At 39.9% G+C, this 6694-nt stretch overlaps 1 protein-coding gene and 1 long non-coding RNA gene across 2 annotated transcripts in view; one reads left to right on the top strand and one right to left on the bottom strand.

The window, feature by feature from the left end:
• Positions 1-6694, bottom strand: part of LOC141437343 (proton-transporting V-type ATPase complex assembly regulator TMEM9-like) — an 85821-nt gene that overhangs the window by 65860 nt on the left and 13267 nt on the right. The gene's annotated exons all lie outside the window — the stretch shown is intronic.
• Positions 4112-6694, top strand: part of LOC141437359 (uncharacterized) — a 150345-nt gene continuing 147762 nt past the window's right edge. The window contains exon 1 of the long non-coding RNA XR_012452380.1: positions 4112-4182. This is a non-coding gene — a long non-coding RNA (uncharacterized lncRNA). The remainder of the gene's footprint in view (positions 4183-6694) is intronic.

Raw genomic sequence — 6694 nt, 5'->3', positions numbered from 1 at the left:
TAGGTCAAACCACTAGGCCACCACGGCTTTTTATATATCTCTATTTTTATTTATTTATATATCTCGGTGAAAAGTGGACTGACGACATCGTGAGAGTTGCGAGTGAAAAATGCAAATGGCGAGTTGTTTTTCAGTGTGGCGTTCTAAGGGGAGGTTTTTGTGCAGCAGTGGACGTCTTCCGGCTGATGTAGATGATGATGATGAATAGTTTTTTTAGTACCAACACGCGCAATGAGACAATCGGTAAATTCGATAGTTCGGCCTCTAACATGGTGGTTCCTCGGTGTAGTGATGGACTTGTAAACTGGAGGGCTAGAGGGCTTCAAATACCGGTAAAAAGTTGGTAACGTTACCTCTGTCAAACAGATTTAACGTTAAATCGTAATTAACGTTAAATGATATGTACCGTTACTTTTACAATTTATACCGGTATAATTTTTTTTATGTAAGCTGTTCAGATAAAGTTTAAAAGTATTGTTAAAAGATTACTTCTCACTTTTACATTATAACGGCGTTCCTGGTCATCATTCTGCTAAATCAGAACATTTGTTTATGCTATTAAGGGGCTGTTTCACCATCCATCGATTAGTGTTAACTGGCGGTTAAATGTGATGCCGTCTCCGTCTATTCGAACAAAACAAATAGAGACGGCATCACATTTAACCGTCACTTAACACTAATCAATGGATGGTGAAACAGCCCCTTAATCTACTCAACAACGATATGTATGTGCTTGTATGTAATTCGTATCAAAAAATAATTAATAATTGCTATTTTTTACGGATTATATTATGCATTCACGATTATAATATTGATCCCGACGTTTTGAGTCTATTTCAAGTCTCATGGTCACGGAAAAACTAAAAAAAATAATTACCGATTGAAGTAATGTTACTTTTTTAACTTTATAATAATGTGAATTGGGTAACGTTAACAAGCCCTACTAGTGACGTTAATTGGGTAACGTAACCATAATGTTAATTTATCAAGTAACGTTATAATTTAATACCGGTACAAGGTATTTTTACGATTTTACCGTTACGTAACGTTACTTATAATGTGAATTTGGCAACGTTAACAAGCCCTGGCACTCAAATCTAGGTAGTAAGCGACCTTTTTTTTTAACATTTTTCTTGATATAGTATTTTATTTTTTTCCGAATTTGCGAACGATCCCACTAATATTATAAATGTGAAAGTTGGTAAGTCTGTTTGTTTGTTACTTCATGACGTCTAAACCACTGAACCGATTTAGATTAAATTCGGTATACAGCTACATATCAGATTCGATATTACAGATAAATATTAGGTACACATCAGAGGTACAAACTAGGATATTACTTTACTTTCGTCGATTTTGTTTTCTTTTTTAGATAAGTATTTCTCTTTTTTTAAATACTCACTTACCTGCACAAGGCTTCGATTGGTTGAGTGAAAACCGCCCCAAAGGCACGGCGCAGGTAGACGGCTTTTTTACCCAAGTGCCTGTGTGATGTGTCGGCTCTACATATATGTTCGCTGTAGATCAGTGAAATCAAACCTAAGAAATACTAGCTTTTACCGGCTCCGCTCTTACCCGACATTTTATTTGCCCACATAAATTAATTATAACTTAGTCGGATCTTGATCCTTCATCTTTCGACATAATAACAAGGTGTTAATTAGATAACTGATAACATAATGATCAAAAACAATAACTCTTATTTTAATTTTAAGTTTAAAACGTATAGCAGCCCCGTGTGGTGTCGGGTTAGAATTACACCTCTCCGTTTCTTCCGTGGTGCCTCGTAAGAGGCGACTGAGGATATAGGTTTAGGTATACCGTAGGCGACAGGCTAGCAACCTGTCACTATTGTACCGTTTTTGTCAAACCTAAAAATCCAACTTGCTAAAAGTGGCTCCGATGCGGTAACGTTTCGTATGCTCTGCCTACCCCATTTGAGAATACAGTACCACTACCATGAGTTTACAGTGACCGTACTCGATAGCGGCGGCGTAAATTATTTGTATGAAGTCAAAGTCAAAGTCGAAATATCTTTATTCAATTTAGGCTACAACAAGCACTTATGAATGTCAAAAAAAATCTACCACCCGTTCGGAAAAACCTCTGTTGAGATGAATCCGGCAAGAAACTCAACGAGGTATATTTTTTAAACAGATTTACATGAAGAATTGTAACGCGCCTCTACAAATAATTTACGCCGTCGCTATCGAGTACGGTCACTGTAAACTCATGGTAGTGGCATGATATTTGTGTTGTGTAAAACGTATAAGTATTTACGTGTGCGCCGCGTGGTATTCGGTTATCGCGCGCTGTTCCCTCGGGAACTGTGCATTTTCCAGGATAAAAAGTAGCCTGTGTATGTCACTCTCTGGCCCATAAACTATATCTCTATGCCAAAAATCACGTCGATCCATCGCTTCGTTCCATTCATCTATTAGGATTATCCGCCAACTAACTTTAATCTATGCCTTGACACAAGTTGCAAGTGATTAAAATAGACACCGACGTTACCGTGCCAATGTTAAGGGTGCAGCTAGTTCTTCGGCCACCCTAACTTACGCCGCGCCCGCACCCTACGTAAGACTCCCACGGTTACTTGCGCACCTGGACCTCGTGACGTAATCTACTCTTTCAAGTTCAAATGTATTATTAGCTGTGGAATTCACAATCGGCTAATTTTTACAAATGCAAACGTGTGCGAAAAGTTTCCAAAGAGTTCTCGGAAACCTTCTGGAATTTTCACCTAGGCAGTAACGGAAAGTTAGAATCCGCATACAAAATTGTGGAAGGTTCCGAAACTTGCTCCCGCGTACTTTATAAAGGACCAATTAACACTAAGAATAACGTCCGAAAGTACTTTATAAAGTATCTACAAATTCATAGAATAAAGAATTTTGAAATTATATCCATAACCTAACCAAAAAAAAGTTGGCAAATCCCCAACATTGTCACTTCAAAGTTCAATATCTCAAAAATGGCTGAACCGATTTTGATAAAAGTCTAAGGACCATCGCTAGAAAACCTGCTTTCAAATAAAACATCCGCATTCAAATCGGTCCACCCGTTTAAGAGCTACGGTGCCACAGACAGACACACATAGCGGTCAAACTTGTAACACCCCTCTTTTTGCGCCGGGGGTTAAAAATGTCTATTTTGAACATGAAACTACGTGAGACTCACTCATATTAAATGATATTGTAATTGTAACGGATAACTCGCGTCTTAAATCGAGTTTAGCTCGACATGTTTCGAGCTAATTCGTAGCCCTTCTCCCTAAGAGCAACGCGACTCGGTGGCCCCCAAGTTTAGAACTCAGGAGGATATGAAAAAATCCGCAATTTTGGAAAGTGCCCTTGGGCATTAGGCACATGGGTAATTTGGAGTGACTCTGGTCTGCGGTCATCCATATCCGAAAACGTGTAGGATATAGCACTCGGTGCTATTTTTAACCCCCGATTGGCCCCGATGCAATGACTGTCTGTCTTTTGGTATCGTAGCTCTCTAACGGATTGACCGATTTCGGTGATTTTTAAGTGAAAGCAATAAATAATTTAGATATAATAATATAGGTACTACTATTAGTATTATAATTTAATTGAATTTACCATTATAAAGCGGTAACTACTAAGAAATTCGTAACCCCGCGAGGTCCACTCTTTGTCAACGCGGCGTCCACCCGTGTATATAGGTACCACCTGTCAACAACGACGAAAGTGGTGGCGGTGCTGCAGGGCTACAACGAAACTCGAAGGTCGTATCATACCGTCCCTCTCGCTCTCGTATTAAATAGTATAAGTGTCAGAGGGACCGCACGACACGAACTTCGAGTTTCGTAGTAGCCCGTCTGGTCGGGTGCCGAGTGGCTCTAATGAGCTGTGACCTTTAAAGTTTTGATTTTGATTTTTTGAAGGTTCAACATTCGTTTAAAACTTAAGCAAATTTATTTTATGAATCACAATACGTGGGAACGCTATGTCACCTCCTTGCAAATCGCCCTCCCGCCGAACATTGAGGGGAGAGTTTTCTCACGGGGCCACCTGCGCAAGCGCCTCCGGCTGGCCGAGCTAACTTAGCCCCTTGCTTGACATCAGCAGGGCTACTACGAAACTCGAAAGTCGAAGTTCGTGTCGTGCGGTCCCTCTGACACTTATACTATTTAACACGAGAGCGAGAGGGACGGTACGATACGATCTTCGAGTTTCGTAGTAGCCCTGCAGCCCCTTTAGTACGAAGTGCAAAATTCGAACTTCGTGTCTTGCCGTCTCGCTGACGGTTATATTATTTAAAACGAGAGTGAGCGGGACGGTACGATATGAACTTCGATTTTCGAATTTCGTGTTGTCCCTCAGTTGTTAATCAAGATATTAAGGTAAGTTTACTGATGAATTGATGATGTAGCGCTCAATGGTTTTCCATTGTATTTTATCGGAAAAGTTCGCCATTAATATGATTTTAGGGTTCCGTAGCCAAAATGGCAAAAACGGAACCCTTATAGTTTCGCCATGTCTGTCTGTCTGTCTGTCTGTCTGTCTGTCCGTCCGCGGCTTTGCTCAGGGACTATCAATGCTATATAGAAAGCTGTAATTTTGCACGGATATATATGTAAACTATGCCGACAAAATGGTACGATAAAAAATACAAAAAAAAATTTTTTAGCGTACCTCCCTAAAGCCTACCAAAAAATCTAGCCTGCAAAAAAATATTTTTTTAGCGTACCTCGTAAAGTGGGGGTGTTTTTTTTTTATCCAACCCTATAGTGTGGGGTAACGTTGGATAGGTCTATCACCATTAGGGACTTGCTAAGACGATTTTTCGATTCAGTGATTTGTTTGCGAAATATTCAACTAAATTGCAAATTTTCATTAAAATCGAGCGTCCCCCTCCCCCCCTCTAAAATCTAAACCGGTGGGTGGAAAAAATTCAGGATGGTAGTACGTATATCAAACTTTCAAGGAAAACTATAACGGCTAACTTTGCTTGAGAATTTTTAGTAGTTTTACTCTTAAATAGCAGCCTAAGGTATAAAATATACCTAAACTTGGAAGATTCCGTATAAAATACGAAATCCTTACAAAAATACTACTTAATTTTTTCCTAATGGCTATGGAGCCCTATTTTGGGCGTGTCCGACACGCTCTTGGCCGGTTTTTTTAACTTTTTATTTTTTCGCTGAACATAAACTACGCACTTCCCTTCTGATATGTGAAGAAAAATTTCAACTATTGCGGACATTTTTGAGAAGAAAACTAAAAATCAGTTGTATGGTCTTTCTGTGGTCTGAGTCGTATTCCGATTTTTCAACATTTCAACCACTAGGATTTAGTGACATGGAATTTGGTGTGAATGCCTTATACGTAAATGTTAATGAAATCCTCGATGCACTTTTGAAAATACCCTTCGGAAATTAGTAAATTCCCGGAATTTTAATTGAACAGCCTGATAACGCGTGTGAAGCCGCGGAAAAAGTGTAGTGAAATGAAATATGATTGGTTTTTTGGAGTCTTTTTGTATTTTTTATTTCAACTCCAAATTTGTTACTTTTACGGGTATCCCGTGAAACCAAATCGAAAATACAAACTGAGACATGGATGCACAGCACCAGAAAAAGAGACCAGCGCTGGGAATCGAACCCAGGTCCTCAGCAATCCGTGCTGCGTGCTATAACCCCTACACCACCGCTGGACAGGAATCTAGACACGAATTTTTCCTATGCATACATATCTCAGGTTGCTTATTTCTACTACGCTACTTATGCAGCAGCACTAGCGTTAACGCGCTAGCGCGTTATTGCCGGCGCTGGTCTCTTTTTCTGGTTTTTCTGTGCATCCATGTCTCAGTTTGTATTTTCGATTTTGAAATAAAATATAGCAACACCGGCATTGGAACTTTAAAAAAAAAATACTTTGAACTTGCGAGCATCACACGTGTGGTTATTACGGGACCTTATAAAAGGGGTAGTTGTAAGTAGTTACTGTAAACACCAACTTACTAAAATCAGACCTCAGGTAAATAATACTATGGATAAGCAACCCTATTCTCATGACGTAAAGTGCTAAGTAATTTGAATGCAATTGCGAACTAAAGGGTGAAATCAATGGGTACTATTGCAATTTCTACAAAGTTCTATTTGCCGTCACAGAGCGTTTTAACTCGCTTGTTGCCGAGGAATAAGTTCGTAGGGGCATTAGTTATAAATTGTACATGCCAGCACTGATAAATTTGTGCTGTCTTATGAAGGAAAATCTGTATTTTAAGAATTCCGCAGCAGAAGGGGTAGAGATTCATATTCGGAGGGACGATCGGTCGGACGTTGTTAGTGACTAGTGTTGTGTGTCGTTGTGATGGGGTGACCAATAAAAATGACCAAGTGCGGGTAGTTCGTGATACGAGTACTATTAGTGATCAAGTGCGGGTAGTTCGAAGGACTCGCGCTGCTAGGCAGACTTGACACCCCACACTTCAGTCTACTTGTGGCCACGGCCGGTGTAATGTGGTCGAAACGTCGAGGTAAATATTACCCGTGTGTGTTAGCGTGATAAGTTCCGTTTGTGGTATTTTTACTATAAACGAAGCGTTGCTGTTGGTTCATGAAAAACACATTCGCAACACATCTTAGCACATCTCTGGTGGAAATGCAGCCTTTTTACCCAAGAACGGAACCCCCCCCCCCTTCGCGCTTCACCCATTTTTA

The sequence above is a fragment of the Choristoneura fumiferana genome, chromosome Z (genome assembly GCF_025370935.1).
Source record: "Choristoneura fumiferana chromosome Z, NRCan_CFum_1, whole genome shotgun sequence".
NCBI lineage: Eukaryota > Metazoa > Arthropoda > Insecta > Lepidoptera > Tortricidae > Choristoneura > Choristoneura fumiferana.
Note: the sequence above shows the minus strand (reverse complement) of the source record. Positions and strands in the feature narration are given on the sequence as shown.